General features: G+C 40.2%; 1 pseudogene; it reads left to right on the top strand.

Annotated features, from left to right (window-relative positions):
- The first annotated feature begins 5942 nt into the window (after window positions 1–5942).
- On the top strand, window positions 5943–6953 carry LOC144373235 (dynein regulatory complex protein 8 pseudogene; annotated as a pseudogene).
- Window positions 6954–15650: the final 8697 nt, after the last annotated feature.

Raw genomic sequence — 15650 nt, forward strand, 5'->3', positions numbered from 1 at the left:
TGTTTAGTGAGCATTTGCTACTTTCCAGTACCATTCTAGGTGCTATTCACAGTATTATCTAATTTAAACCTCAAAATGGTCCAGTAAGTACAGTTGATCCTTCAACAACACAGATTTAAACTGCATGGGTTCATTTATAGGCAGATCTCCCCCCCACCCCAAGATTTGTAGCCATTTGGAAAAAAAAAAACTCTCAGATGAACCACAGAGCCTAGAATATGAGAAAAAGAAAGGGAGGGAGGGAAGGAGAAGAAAAGGGGGAGGGAGGAAAGGGGAAAACAAGAAAAGGAAAAAGTATGCCACGAATACATAAAATATATGTCTATTTTATCACTTACTACTATAAAATTATACACAAATCTATTTTAGAAAGTTGAAATTTATCAAAACGCACACACACATACACAGGTGGTGCATGGCACCATTCTGTCAAGAGCAATGTCAACAAACTTATTAAAGATACAGTTATTAAATCATAACTGCATAAAATTAACTATAGCACACACTGTACCACTGTAATAATTTCGTAGCCACCTGCTGTTGCTATTTCAAGAGTCAAAAGTTATACACAGACAATTTTCAACTGGTAGGATGGGGAGGTTGACATCCCTAGCCCCTGCATTGTTCAGGGTCAACTGCGGTTTATTTTCCAATAAGTTCTGCCATGTCATACTGCCGGCGGGGGCGGATAAAGGAACCACAGATAGTCACCAATATCAGATGCTCATAGTACATGTACACTTCCATTGTTCTCCTCCATGTCCTAAGAAGTATGATTTTTTTTTCCTACACACATCCCTTTGCTTACAATGTGCTCATATAAATCTCTCCTGCTCTTTTCTTCTCTTCCTTCCAACTTGTCCCACAGAAAGCATTAAGGAGTCAAAAGCAGTGGTTTCTGGTGTATATTTGGTCTCTAGGTGACAATGTAGGCCCAGGGAACTCATTTCACACCTCTTGGTCCGCTCCCATCTGAGAGAAGCTTGGACCAGGGCAAGATTAGCAAATTTCAATTTGAACAACAGCTTTGCCTGGGAACCCTCTCTTGAGGTCTATGGGACACAGTTGAGGCTCAGTAGTGTGTCAGGATTGACTGATAATGTCTGCTATGGGCAGCGAAAAGGAACTTGTGAAGCAGATATTTGCCATTTGGGGCCTAGAAGCACTTTAAAAGTCCATTCTAACAATAATCTCTCTTCCTTCCTCTCTCTTTTTCTCTCTCTCCATTTTTAAATTGAACTTTTTATTATTGAATGGTAAGAACTCTTTATATATTCTGGACACAAGTCTGTTATCAGATACAGTCACCCTTCCATTGTTCCCAGGATCTCCCCACCCCACCCCAGGATACTCAAATCCTCAGATGCTTAAGTCTCTCGTGTAAGATGATGTCAAATCTTCATATAACCCATGCACATCCTCCCATCTACTTTAAATCACCTCTAGGTTACTTACAATGCATAAAGCAATATAAATGCTATGCAGAGTTGTCATACTTATGAAGACACATATTGGTGTGAATATACTATATATACAACCAGAGATATGAAAAATTGTGCTCTATAAATGTAATAAAAATTGTAATGCATTCTGCTGTCATACATAAATTAAAAAATACATAAAAAAGAGTTGTCGTACTATATTGTTTAGGGAACAATGAACAAGAAAAAAAAACAATGCTTTTAGCAATTTTGAAATATGTGAATATATTAACCATTATTTCTCTTTTTCAAGGGACTGAAGTAACCAATGGAAAAACTCAAAATTACCTTATATCAATGAAAGAGCAATTAATAAAAAGGTCTAAAATTATAATAATATTTAATTAGCACTTAACTATGTTCCAGGTACCACTCTAAGAGCTGAATGACAATAAAGCCTCATGACAGCCTACAAACTAGAGGTTGTCTATATCCCCATTATACAAATGGAGAAACTGAAACATGGAGACATTAAATAACTTGTCCAAGATCTTAAAGATAATAAGCACTGAACTAGAGTTCAACTTGGCCATCTGATTCTGGAGTCCACATTCTTATTCTTGCTCCTCAGCAGTGTCTACAAACTGCAACAGGCACTTCCTAGCATAAATGCTGACTCTCAGGTTCCTACAATACCTACTGACTTAGAATCTGCATTTTGATAAGCTTCCTGACTCATATTCACACTAAACTTTGCGAAGCACTGAGCTACACCAGATAGCCTCCTATCAGGATATCCTCTACAATTTTTGAATGGTTCTCATATGCGTGCACTGTGCTAAACATTACACCTTTATAATTGCATTTGATTTTAAAAACCCTATGAGGAACCACACATGGTGGCACATACCTGTCATGCTATTTAGGAGACGGAGGCAAGAGAATCCCTTGAATCTAGAAGCTCAAGGCCGGTCCGGGAAACATGGTAAGAACCCATCTTAAACAACAGCAAAAAAAATTCTACAAGACCAATGGACTGATCCATGTCCTATAGTTTTTCAAGATGTTACCACAGGAGAAAAAGGAAACAGGATCTGTCTGTATTACTTCTTAGGATTGTGTGTGAATCTACAATTATCCAAAAAATTAAAAAATAATTTTAAAGAATCTTATGATTTAGGTTATATTATTCCTTCTTTTGTTGTAGGAAGACAGAATTTTAAGGCTCTAAGTTAAGCAGCCCAACACAATAAGGTATTGAGGTTCTTCTATGTGCAAGGTGCTGTTTTAGCGCTGGGCATATGGCTGAGAGCAAACATTGCTGTTGCTAAGCTATATTTCTAGTCTGAGTGGTCAGAATTCATCCCCAAGGTCTGACTGCTGCTACATCCTCTCCTGCTCAGATTTCATGGATACAGTCAGAGGATTGGAAAGGGGTATATAACAGAACTACCCAAGGTTAAACATTTGCAGAATTTCTAGACAGATGTTTATAAAAGCCTCTACCAGTGCCAGGCACACAGTAAGCACTCAGTAAAAACGAATGCCTTTCCTCCAGTCTAGAAAGAACCTCACCTGCACCATGACCCAATTCTGATTTTATCCTTTACTCAACTGGATGGAGTCCAGGGATGGGGCCATATTGAGTGGTGGTAACCTGAGCCCAGAGCTCCTTTCAGATTTAGCTGAAGAGCTATGCCTGAGGACACTGTTCCCAGGTTTGGAGACATACCATTTTGAGACCTGTCTGGGACAGCTCTTGGCACAGCATAGTTCTGAATGAGCCCCCTTATCAGAACCAGATTTATGGCCAGATGACTGCTCAGACCTGAGACTTCTGATGGGTATCTAACACTGATCCAGAGATTGGATTTGTCCTCACATGAGAGACTTTCCTTCAGAAACTAAAAGAACAATTTGGTTTGGCAATATATTCTTGCTGTCTTTGCTAGAGAGAAACTTCACTGGGCCGCCGCAAGAGATAACAAGAGCCATTTTCTCCAGAAAAGAATGTTGCAGATACTGGATTCAAGGCCAGTTCAAGTTTGACCACTGTTGTTAGCTAGCTGCTTCTCAGACAGAATGGTTTCTATTGGGGAACTTACCCAAAATGAGCATGTTTGGTTTGTTTTCCTGAGTATGAAAAGTACAACACTACCACAGAGAGAAACACTTCAAACTAGAATTGCCAGGTCTCTCTGAGTTTCAATTTTCTCTTTTACATTCTGTTCTTATAATAAGCACAGTGCTACTTACAGGCTATGAGAATCAAGGAAGGAAGAGAGGGAAGGAGAAAGGAAGAGAGAGGAAGAAAGAGGGGAAGGACAAATTCCTACAATCACAGTTCATAGCCTAATGGGAGATGTAGGGGAGAAGGTAGGGAGAGAGATCATTATCTGGGAAACATAAGTTAAATGGGTTAACTTCAGGGGAGAGCACTAGTCTAGTATGTGTGAGGTCCTGGGTTTCACCCCCAGCACTGCAAAAGAGCAACAACAATAATAATAATCTTTTAAAAAATTTTTTTTGTTGTTGTTGTAGTTGAACACAATACCTCCATTTTATTTATCTATCTATATGTGGTGCTAAGGATCGAACCCAGTGCCCCCCGATTTTTCCCAGACTGGTCTCAAATTCCTAGGCTCAAAGGATTTTCCTGCCTCAGTAGCTGAAACTATAGGCATGCATCACCATGCCTAGTTAATAATAACCTTTAAGAGGATAAGATTGTCACTCAGTGGTGAGAATGCTTTCCTAGTGTGCACAAGGTTCGGGGTTTGACTCCCAGCACTGAAAAAAAAAAAACACCTCATTTAAAATAGTGGTAAGATCCTGGTGAATTGGCGCACTACTATAATCCCAGCAGCTCGGGAGGCTGAGGCAGGAGAACCTCGAGTTCAAAACCAGCCCCAGGGGGCTGGGATGTGGCTCAATTGGTAGCATGCTCACCTAGCGTGATGAGGCATTGGGTTCGGTTCTCAGAACCACATAAATGTGAAATAAAGATAGTGGGTTATAGTAGGGGATAGGAAAGGTAGCAGAATACAACAATTACTAATAGGACATTATGTAAAATTGTGGATGTGTAACCGACGTGATTCTGCAATCTGCATTTGAGGTAAAATTTGGAGTTCATAACCCACTTCAATCTAATGTATGAAATATGATATGTCAAGAGCTTTGTAATGTTGTGAACAACCAATAAAAAAAAGTTTAAAAAAATTTAAAAATAAAAAAAAAATAAAGATACTGGGTCTACCTAAAAACCAAAGAAATAAATATTTTTAAAAAACCAGCCCCAGGAATTTAGCAAGACCCTAACCAACTTGTTGAGATCCTGTCTCAAAACAGAATATAAAAAGGGCTGGGGATGTGGCTCAATGTTTTAATGCCCTTGGGTTCATTCCCTGATACCACACAAACACACACACACACACACACAAAAAAAAAACCCCTCTCTGAAGCAGGAAAATCACAAATTCAAGGCCAGCCTCAGCAACTTAGCGAGACCCTATCCCAAAAACTAAAAAGGGCTGGGGTGGAGGTGACTCAGTGGTAGAGTACTCATGGGTTTAATTCTTAGTACTACAAAAAGGAAAGAAAGGAAAAAATATATCTCTGATGGCCGGTAAAAGCAGGGAGATGTTGCACTTCTACAATCTTTCAGGAGAGAGAGGACAGTGGTTCAAAATGAGAGGAAGATCACTAAAGTGAAGTGGACAGATTAGAGAGTTATTTTGGAGGTAGATGATCTAGTAAGGTATTGCCAGCATCCACAGCAAATGAATTCTAAAATCTTGATGAGTTTTTACATCAAGCCTAATCAGGTGACTCTGGGGAGACAGTGGCTCTCCTCCAAGCAGTAACTCAGGGATTCAGGGATTCTGCATCTTGGGACTCTTCCAGCTTCTGGGGCCCCAGAGTCTTCTTTATCCAGCCAGAGAAAGAGTGTGAAGAAGACATACGTGCTTCTTAACCACATGGGCCAGGTTGTTGCACACATGCTATTTCTGTTCCATGAGTGAGAACTGGTCCAGTGGCCTCACATGAATAAAGGGGGACTAGGAGATGTGGTTTCTTTGTGGGCAGCTACTGCCTGTCAACAGCTCTGTGCTATGGAAATAGAACACAGATCATTGATGGTCAGCTGGTCAGCTGGGTCAGGGAGCATCATCAAGCTCTCTGGTCGGTTGCATATTATGATTGAAGGAACGTGAGGTGAGGCTCCTATGATGATCATTTGGCTTTTGGCTTGAGCAAAGGTGGAAAGTAGTCATTAACCAAAATGGAAAGTTGAGAAAGAAGCAGATTTTTTACTGCAGGTAGGGGAAAACTAAGAGTTCCACTTTGCATACACATTGTGTGAGCTGCTCATGACACATCCAAAAGCAGATGTGGGAAAGGCAGTTGGAGACATGAGCCAGGGATCCAGAGGAGTCAAGACTGAAGATTTAAATACTCCATTTTCTCCCCTCCCCCATCCCAGGCTCCCGGCGTCGCGGGGGCCCAAGGGGGGCGACCCAGGCTAACGACTGGCATCTCCCAGGCAACTGGCTCCGCATCAAGATGGCGGAAGATAAAGACAAGGAAGAGTTAGCACTAGCAGAATTTCACAAAAAAATCAAAGAAGCATTTGAAGTGTTTGACAATGAGTCGAATAATACAGTGGATGTGAGAGAAATTGGGACAATTATCAGGTCATTAGGATGCTGCCCTAGTGAAGGAGAGCTACATGATCTGCTTGCAGAGGTAGAAGAAGAAGAACCCACTGGATATATTCGATATGAAAAATTTCTTCCAGTGATGACCAAAGTACTTCTGGAAAGAAGGTATAGACCAATTCCAGAAGATGTCCTTCTTCGAGCTTTTGAGGTTTTAGATTCTGCTAAATGTGGGTTTCTTACTAAGGAAGAACTCATCAAATATATGACTGAAGAAGGTGAGCCTTTCTCCCAAGAAGAAATGGAAGAAATGTTGTCTGCTGCAATCGATCCAGATTCAAATTCAATTAATTACAAGGAGTATATAACAATGATGGTGACAGATGAAAATTAAATGTTTTAAACCCTTAATTTCTAATTGAAAAGATAGTTTGAAAATGGCTTGTCCTTGTTAATTTTGCATTTTATTTTGTAATTCTTTTATCTGATATCAATGCTTGTGACATGATTATTTCAACATATTTTGTTTTCTAAAGATGATCATAACAAAAACTCTTTTTTAGTACTGGGAATAGAATCCACTGAGCTTCATTCCTAACTCTTTTTACATTTTTCATTTTGAGACAGAGACTCACCAACAGGCTGGCCTCAAACTTGCAATTGTCTTGCCTCAGACTTCGGAGTAGCTGGGATCATAGGTGTGCCCTGCTCACCTGGATGATCATAATAATTTTAAATTAAACATAAATGTATTTAAAATGTCCAAACTTATGGAATGACATACTGCTAATTACTTAAAAACTAATCTTAAAACAGTTTAACATTAAAATATATTATTGTTTATTTTCTACAATAAACATGTTACCTTTTAATTAACTAAACTGAGAAAATTAATAATAACTATAATGAGCCAAAGTTTGGCATATAAAGGTCTTGAAAGAGGGCAGAATGACCACAAATTGAAAATGAGTATCAGTGTAATGAAGGCTTCTTTTTAAAGAACAATAAACACTTCAGTAATCTGAAAATAAATAAATAAATTCCATTTTCTCCTCGGCCCAGTGGTTTCCGAACCTGACACTTCCTCCTACAGTGGCCTCCTCATTGCCACCAGACCTCTGTGACTTTACTACATCAGTATAACTTCACTCTCCTATTATGGATAACATTTGTCATTTATTAAATGATAGTTCTTACTATCATATGAATTCTCTCATTAACACAGTGTTTTTGAGTTTTCGGACTTTTTTTTTTTTTTCTTCTGCACCACTGGGGACTGAATCCGGGGCCTTGTGCAGGCTGGACAAGCGCTCCACTTCTGAACTACAACCCCATCCTCAACACACAGTTCACTGAATGCCTACTATGTGCTGGGTAGTGATGATGAGCAGAGAAATAACCAGTCTGTGCCTCCTGCGTATCGCATTCTCGTAGAAGCCTGATAATAAACAAACGGTTAGATAGTGTTTCAAGTGCCCTGGAAAACAGGAGCACAAGATGAATGAGTTAAGTACCAGTGTGGTGGAGGATGGAATTACTAGAAGTAAGGAGACTTTTATAGCAAGGCAACATTTGAGCAGAAACCTTAATGAAATTGAGGGAGCAAATCACATATGTACCATGGGGGGAAGACTGTGCTGTGGCAGGTGATGGCAGAGCGAGTGCAAAGGCCCAGAGGCATGACCCAAAACCAATCAGCAGGCTGGAGCTGCTGGACTAAGATGGGAGTGGGGGAAGAATGGTAGAGATGAGGTCAGAGAGGTGGGGGGAAGGGCAGGTCACACAGCAGAGTGGTTTTTCCACCAACATCTTTGTGTAACTCGAGAAGGAGGGAGAAAAACAAACCTATTTCTCGGTGCAGAAATTATTGCAAAGAAAGCAATGCTCCATCAGGAACTTCCTGTGCAGTTCCCAAAATGAAACACCTTCAAAGTGGAGGATTTGCGACCAACATAAGAAAGGGGAACCGTTTTGTAATGCGGAGCACAGAATACAGGGTTCTCTCCTGGTGCAGCAGGTTTTCTACACAGTTAATTACAGCCACATGTGGAGCACCGCAGGATGGCATTTTTAGCAAGTGCCATCAAAGACCTGGACAAACGATTCCCATCTCTCATGCTCAAAGCAAAACCGATTAGCCCAGGAGGATAGCAACAAAAACACTGCTCTGAGAAACACTGTTTTCCAAATTTCCTCTCCAAAACCCAAGCCAGAGGCCTTTCATTAGCTTGATTTTTGTAAATAACAGAAAAAAAGTGGGTTTAAATAGAAAGAAGAATTTGGTTTTTTTCAAGGAAGACATAGTTTAGGTAAAAATATTTTAGGTAATATAAAAATATTTAGGTAATTTATAAAGAACTGAAATGTATTTCTTACAGTTCTAGAGGCTGGGAAGCCGAACACCAAGGCGCTGACACTGGTGTTAGGTGAGGGTTTCTCTCTGCTTCCAAAATGGTGCCTTGTCTCTCAGGCCTGTTCAATTGCCAAGGTGGTTCCCTCCTGATATACCCACTGTACTGTGGGACATGAAACAAAAACACCCGTGTGGGGTCTGGGCCTTTCCTTCATTGATCACAGTGGGGCCTCAATGGAGCTGCTCCAGTGACCAGCAAACCTGTGGACAGGACTTCATAGTTGCTGTCCATGAGGTTATCTTCTTTAATGCTGACATTTCTGAAATTGGTCCCATTTTCTGGTTTATAGAAGGGTGTGTCCACAGGACAGGGCTGGGTCTTAGTTCCCCAGTATCTAGCCTCCCTTTCTAGCTGGGGATATTCTCCATGAATTGTGTCTACAGAAGCCAAAAGGAGCCAGAAAGTCCTACCCTGGGGCTAAGAGATAGGCTCAGCCAGCCTGGTGTTCTTGCCCAGGGTCTTAACTCTTGAGGGAATGGCCTAAGGCTTGGTGGTTATGACATCGAGTCCTAGAATTGTCACACCGGCAGAGATGGAGACTCAGCGCTGGGAGTCAGGAGTTTATCTATACCAGGGGACTCTGGGCATAGACTACGCTATCTAACCTCCCAACCACTTGCTGAGTCTGGTTTTCTAGTCTTCTCATCTGTTCTTCAGCTACCCAGTAAGTTCCAAATAAACTCCATTTCCACTTATATTAACCAGATACAGTTTCTGTTGTCTATAACCTAAACCCTGGCTTAATTTTTAAGCAATTTGCAGGCCCCCATTAAAAAACAAAATTTCCCTTGGACTCCAAGAGTTGACTTATATTAGTTTTGTTCACATATGTACATCATAAAACCAACAATAAACTCTTCAGAGGCTTGCAGCTTTAAGCCACTATAAAACACAAACACATTTGCAAGCTAAATACAAGTAACACTACCAAATCTGCACTGTTGAAATGAACATTAACTCAATATGACAGATGATGCTGGTCTGTGAAACTAAATAGCTATTCATTATGTGGATGTGAAACTCACTGACCTGGGCTCCTGTGGCTGTATTTTTTTTTCTTTTTTATTGCCCTGGGCCACTTGGTAACTGAGCTCTGCACCTCTCCTCTCTGTTTTGTTCATGTACTTCCTGTGTATACTTTGTCTTCAGGGAATTTGCTCTTTGCTGGGTACATCATTCATAAATGAAGACTACCGTGTTCTTCTGTCATTTAGTTGGGACAATTAAAATTGTTTTACTTGATTCCAAGGCCAATGTAAATGCCAGGCCTGAAATCAGCTAGAAAAGTTGTCCACATGACCCAATATTTGCTTATATCAATGCTTTAATGATAAATATTGAAAAAATACTAAATTAAAAAAAAATCTCATAGACAGGGCTGGGGTTGTGGCTCAGTGGTAGAGCACTCATCTAGCACGTGCAAGGCCCTGGGTCTGATCCTCAGCTCCACATAAAAATAAATAAATAAAATAAAGGTATTGTGTCCAACTACTTCTAAAAAAAATAAATAAATGTTTAAAAAAGATCTCATAGGCAACTCAGAAGTTCCAATGACTATATTTGTAAGCTCCACTTTCAGAAATCATGTAGTTAGGTGCATAAGCTTTGGAGTTTAAAAAAAAATCCATGGTTTGGGATCTCAACTCTACCCCTTACTAGTCTTAACAATCTTGAGCCAGTTATTTTCTCTCTGAAAGTTCATTTTCTTACCTGTAAAATGAAAACAGGATTTATCTTTTAGGAAAGTTGTATTAAACAAGGATCTATGTAATTATTCAATAATTGGTACTAATTATTGTTACTGATGTCCTAGTTGACATTCAGATTGTTTAACACCTCTTTCCAAGTCCATACAGCCAGATGGTCACAGAGATGGAACAGGGACCAAGTCCTCTGAACCCTCTGAACACCGTATGTGATGGTTTGAATGTGTGCCCCAAAAGTTTGTATGCTAAAAACATAATCTCCAAAATCGTATGTTAATGGTATTTGGAGGGAGGCTTTGGGAGGTATTTAGGAGGAGGTGAGGTCCTGAGGATAGGGCCCCCATGATGGTATTAGTGGCTTTATAAGAAGAGGAAAGAACATCTTCTGTCTCACCGTGTGATGCCTTTGGTCAGGTTATGATGCAGCAAGAAGACCACATCAGATGCTAGGCAGATGCTGGCACCATCCTCTTGGACTCTCCAGCCTCCAGAACCTCTATTAACCATAAACCTCTATTCTTTATAGATACCCAATCTCAGGTATTCAGTTATAGCAACAGAAAACAGACAAAGACACCATATTGCTGAACAGTATAATTTTAGCCTTAAGGGCAGCTGCCTTCCTTGTAAGGCTGTGCTAAAAGGGAGCTGCTATATCTGAGGGATTTAACCTCTGTAGGAAATAACTCCATCCTTAGGTTAATTCCATGAGTGATCCACCGAAAAAACTGATAACTTGAATCCCTTATGTGAATTCTTCTGCTCACCCCCTGTTACTTATAGCTGTGATTCTCAAATGAGCTCCCCTGAACTGCAGGTTATTTGTTGAAAACATAAATACAAATTCTCCAGCCCCATCCCAGATATACTAAATCAATGGTGGTGCTCCCACCATTGAAATACCATCTGCCCTGAGGTCCTTATCAGGATATGCCCTTGACCTCCAGAACTATGAGCTAAATAAACTTCTTTTGTTTATAAAGTATTCAGCCTTGAGGTGTTTCATTATAGTAACTGAAAATGGACTAATACACTCCTTATGATGAATTGAGATACCCACAATGATCTTGAGGGGGAAGACGTGCTAAAGATGGTGGAGCAAAATGATAGCAGGAGCTTGGGACATTCATAACATCTGAGGCCACTGTATCAACTCTACACCTTCATCCCTAGACTCTGGATTATATGAGGCTCAAATAAATCCCTTTTGTATTAGAGCCATTATTTTTTCCCCCAAGGGATTAACAACGCAGCCTGTCAAAGGTAAAACTGTCTCTTATTCATCACTGAATTTACAGTGCCTGGCACAGAGTCTGACCCATAGCATATGCTTACATTTGTGGAAGAAATAAAATAAAGGATCCTTCCTTATTCTTTCTGCTTCAGGAGGAATCAGAGCGCATATGCTGGGCCTAAAATTGCTTTCCTGGGAAATCTGGAAAATCATGAGAGGCTAAAAAAAGGATAGATCTTTTTTACACTTTATTTTAAATTTAAATGTCACAGTTGTAAGTTAGGCCAGGATAATATTAACTTAGCGTTGGATTAAAAAATAGAAGCTAAACGAAGACGTGTGTTACACCTGCTGAAAATCCCTCAATAGTTGCTCACAGCTCTTAAAATAAAGTCCCAACCCCCTAGTGTTTTCTGGCTTCCCAATGCTTTTGCTTTTTTTTTTCTGTTTTTCTATGGGCATAATTGTAGATTCACAGGTAGTTGTAATAAGTGATATAGAGAGGCCCCATGTATGTTTTCCCCAATGGTAACATCATCTAATACTACAATATCACCACCAGGACATGGAGATTTATGCAATCTACCAGTTGTACTACATTTTCCCAGTTTTAATTGGATGCATTGATGCATACATGTTTATGCTTGCATGGGGGTACAAGTATGTTTATGCTGCTATAACAAAATATTTCAGATTAAATAATTTATAAAGAACAGAAATTTACCTCTTACAGTTCCAGAGACTGGGAAATCCAAGAACAAGGTGCTGGCTTGGTGAGAACTGCTCTCTGCTCCCAAGATGGTGCCTTGTTGCTATGTCTTTGGTTGGCAGAAGGCAGAAGAGCAAGAAGATTGAACTTGCTCTCTCAGGCTCATCTATGAAGGGCAGCTAATCCCATTCTTGAGGTTTCTGAATCACCTCCAAAAAGACCTATCTCTTTGTACTATTACCTCGGGGGTTAAGTTCCAATGACAACTCATATTCAGACCAAAGCAGTGCACGCGTGTGTGTGTTTAGTGCTATACCTTTTTATCATGTGTGTAGATCCACGTACCCATCTCTACACTCAGAACATAGAACATTTCCATCAATACAAGGATCCCTTACTTTTCTGTAACCACATTCTCTTCCTTCCCATTGTGACCCTTCTCCCTATCACTATCAGATTGGTATTTATCACTTCTGGTAAATACCCTCTGTTCTCCATTTGTAAAACTTTGCTATCTCAAAATGTTACAGAAATAGAGTCATATGGTATGGGAATAATTTGGGGGAATTGGGTTCCTTCTCTCAGCATAATATCTTGAAGATTCATCCAAGTTATTGTGTATTGTTGTGTATTTGTTCCTTTTATTGCTGAGCAACACATATGGGTAGACCACAGGTGGCTTCACTATTCACCAGTTGATAGACATCTGGAATATTTATAGTTTGGGGCTTTTGCAAACAAAGTTAAACATCTGTGAACAATTAACATTTGTGTACAAATTTTTATGCAAGAACATATCACCAGGGTCTGGAGTTGTAGCTCAGTGGTAGAGCGCTTGCCTAGCATGTGTGAGACACTGGGTTTGATCCTTAGCATACAAAAATAAATAAATAAATAAAATAAAGGCATCACATCCATCTACAACTAAAAAAATTTTTTTAAAAAAGAACATATCAAGCTGGGGTTGTGTCTCAGTGTTAGAGCGCTCATCTAGCATGTGCAAGGCCCTGGATTCAATCCTCAGCACCACATAAGAATAAATAAATAAAAGTACTGTATCCAACTACAACTAAAAAATAAATATTAAAAAAAGAAAAAGGATATATCACTTTTTAAACCTTTTGTCAGTCAGCTTTCCACCTTTCAAAAATACCTGAAATAGGGGGCTGGGGTTGTGGCTCAGTGGCAGAGCACTTGCCTAGCACATGTGAGGCACTGAGCCGGATCCTTAACACCACATAACAAATAAAATGAAGGTGTGCTGACCATCTTCAACTACAAAAAAAAAATGTTTAAAACAATACCTGAAATAACTTATAAAAAGGAAAGATTTATTTTTGCTCATGATTTCAAGGCTTAAGTTTATGCTTGCTAGGTCCTGTTGGTTTGAACTTGTGGCTACATAGTATATCATGGCAGGAGCCCATGGTGGAGGGGGTCTATCACCTCATGCTGGCCAGGAAATAAAAGAGAGACAGGAAGAGGGCTGGAGTCCAAATATTCTACCTAATGGCAAAACTTCATGACCTAACTTTCTCCCATTAGGCCCCACCTCCTAAAGACTCTACCATCCCCCAGTAGTGCTATAGGGTAGTAACCAAGCCTTCCACACCTGAGCCTCTGGGGGACATTCAAGATCCAAACTATAGCAAACCTCTTCTTAGGGTTGAGGTGCTACCTCTCCAACAGGTCCTGCCTACTGAAGATATAAGCCTGAGAAATTCCCTCTGCCAACCTCCCTTGCCCTTGGCGAGTTTCATCTCTACCAATCAGACACAGCCATGCAAGACTCTGTTCAGAAGTGGGCTATGCCAGGGAGCACGCACTCCAGGGAGTCCACCTGAAGCTGGGTGAAAGCAGAGCTCCTAGGGAGCAGCAGTAGTGGTCACCAAAGCTGGTGAGCTTTTGTGTCTTGGCCAGCAGGACAGTGACAATGGAGTCTCTGCTGAGAGTCCTGGGGATGGTTTGGGGGGCTTTGTTTCTGGTTGCAGCCTCCATATTCCATTCTCTGGCCCTCTGGGAGATGTAAACTACCTAATATTCTTTTACAGATTTATTTTCTGGGTGAATAAGCTCAAGAGGATTCTGTTGTTCACAGCTAAAAACCAACCCCCCTCTCTAGGCTCATCTCCAGTCAGTCCTTCTATCAGGGCTCTGGCTACTAAACTGCATTCAGTTCCCAAATACACCTTGCTGGCATCAGGTTCCTGCCTGTTATGACACCTGTCACACTGTGTTATCGTTGCCTCTTTATTCATGTCCCTCATGGAACTGTAAACCTGGTTTCCTCAGCATCTGTCACCCTTCCATTGGCCTTGGTATATATGTTCAATCAAGATTCCAATGAATTATTCACTTATCTATCTTTACCTTTGGTGAGATGAGCAAAGCTGTGGCTAGTCCCATCATGGTCACATGACCATCCAGAACAGTTAATTTCTTGGGTTGGAGATAAAGCTCAGGATAAGAGCACATGCTTAGTTAGCCCTGGGTTCAGTTTCCAGCAAAACACACACACACACACACACACACACACACACACACACACACTCACATACAAGAAAACAAAGTTTCTTCAATTATAAAATGGAATAACACTACTAAGAGAGGCACAGTTTAAAATTTAGCACCATCAATGACGACAACAACAACAAGAAGAACTGGAATTAAAAGTGGATAAAGGATTTGAATAGGTATTTCTTCAAAGAAGGTATACAAATGGCCAATAAGCACATCAAGAGAGGTTTGAACATTTTGCCTAGCATATGTAAGGCTCTGGGTTTGATCTCCATCACTGAAACAAACAAACAAAAACAAAGATGCTCAGAATTAAGGGGAATACAAATCTATATCAAACCTGCAACGATACACCATCCCATATCCTGAGGACGGCTACAATCACAAAAACAGAAAACTACACATGTTGACATGTGGAGAAATTGGAATTTTCGTGCTTTGTTGGTAACAATATAAAATGGGGCAGTCACTAGAGAAGACAGTAATGTCAGTTTCTAAAAAAAAAATTAAAATAGAATTACATTTCTGAGCACATGACCTGAAAACATTGAGAGGTGAAATTCAAAGAGATATTTGTACATTTATGTTCATAGCAGCATTATTCGTAATTGCCAAAAGGTAGAAACAAAACAGAAGGGGCCAATGACCAATGTAAGTGGATAAATAAAATTGATACACACATAAGACGGGATATTATCCAGCATTCTGACACCTGCTACCACGAGGATGAAACTTGAGGCCATTGTGCTAAGCAAAATAAGCCACAAAAAGATAGATACCATACAATTTCACATGTATGAGGTCCCTAGAGTAAGTCAAATTCAGAGAGACAGAAAGTAAATGGTGGCTGCCATGAGGTGCTGAGAAATGAAGGACAAATTTAGTGTTTACAGGTATTAAATAAAAATGACAGGAGGCCACTGTTTTGGACTAAGCTCATGTGCTAGGTCCCAACAGACCAGACCAAAAATCAACATGGAGTCACTCA

The sequence above is a fragment of the Ictidomys tridecemlineatus genome, unplaced genomic scaffold (genome assembly GCF_052094955.1).
Source record: "Ictidomys tridecemlineatus isolate mIctTri1 unplaced genomic scaffold, mIctTri1.hap1 Scaffold_323, whole genome shotgun sequence".
In the NCBI taxonomy this organism is placed as follows: domain Eukaryota; kingdom Metazoa; phylum Chordata; class Mammalia; order Rodentia; family Sciuridae; genus Ictidomys; species Ictidomys tridecemlineatus.